This window comes from Chenopodium album, chromosome 7 (genome assembly GCF_948465745.1).
Source record: "Chenopodium album chromosome 7, dcCheAlbu1.1, whole genome shotgun sequence".
Lineage (NCBI taxonomy): Eukaryota > Viridiplantae > Streptophyta > Magnoliopsida > Caryophyllales > Amaranthaceae > Chenopodium > Chenopodium album.
The window spans coordinates 43,986,430-43,987,348 of record NC_137840.1 but is presented as its reverse complement, the minus strand read 5'-3'; the positions used below and the strand labels follow the sequence as shown (position 1 = coordinate 43,987,348).

Here is a 919-nt window from a genome sequence, read left to right as displayed (position 1 = left end):
AATTGATACACTTAGTCCTTTTGGGTTTGACCCTTTACTTGCCACTAACTAGTTTAGTGTAAGTTTAGGTATTATAAATTTCTAATTTGGTTAGGGTTAGTAGTCCCAACGACCTATTTAATCCCGATCAATCTTCAATAACCTGACCTGCATCATCAACATTAAGATTCATAAAACTCCCACTAGCTGCAGAATCTAAAATTATTTTAGATGAATTTCCAATGTCATTGTAGAAGGCTTGGATTAACTGCCATTGTGCCAAATTATGGTGGGGGCATTCTCTTTGTAAGTCCTTGAACCTCTCCCAAGCCTCATATAAAGTTTCATCAACTTCTTGGGCAAATTCTGAATTGCACTCCGTAGTACGGCTGTTTTCTCTGCAGAATAATACTTGTTATAAAAATTCAAAACAAGAGTTTCCCAATCAGTTATACTAAGTGCAGTTCTATTTAAACCATTAAACCATAATTTGGCTTTTCCAGTTAAAGAGAAAGGGAAGAGAATCACCCTGATTTGGTCTTGTGTGACCCCGGCTTGCCTGATGGTATTACAATATTGACAATAGTCAACAATGTGAAAATTTGGGTCTTCACCCTTAGCTCCACTAAATTGCTTCCTCTATATCATCGTTATAAATTGAGGTTTAATTTCAAATTGTACCCTATCAAGAGCCGGAGTGGGAGTGAGATGTGGAAAATCTATAAGCTTTGGTTGTGAGTAATCACTAAGCTTCTTTGGAGTCATCATCTCTGATTCTGGATCTGATGATACCTCTGAATCGCTAGAACCAGTAGGAGGATCTCAGTGATTATTATTATCACAAGAATCCGCCAGGATTTGCTTGTAAAGATTTTTCTGTCTATGTAAGGATCATTCGATCTCAAGATAGAATGGGATGCACCCTGATCTGGAACACCTG

General features: G+C 37.5%; 1 non-coding gene across 1 annotated transcript; it reads left to right on the top strand.

The window, feature by feature from the left end:
* The first annotated feature begins 260 nt into the window (after nt 1–260).
* On the top strand, nt 261–366 carry LOC145641093 (small nucleolar RNA R71). Its single transcript, XR_014115160.1, has one exon. It is a non-coding gene; the product is annotated as a small nucleolar RNA R71 (small nucleolar RNA).
* Nucleotides 367–919: the final 553 nt, after the last annotated feature.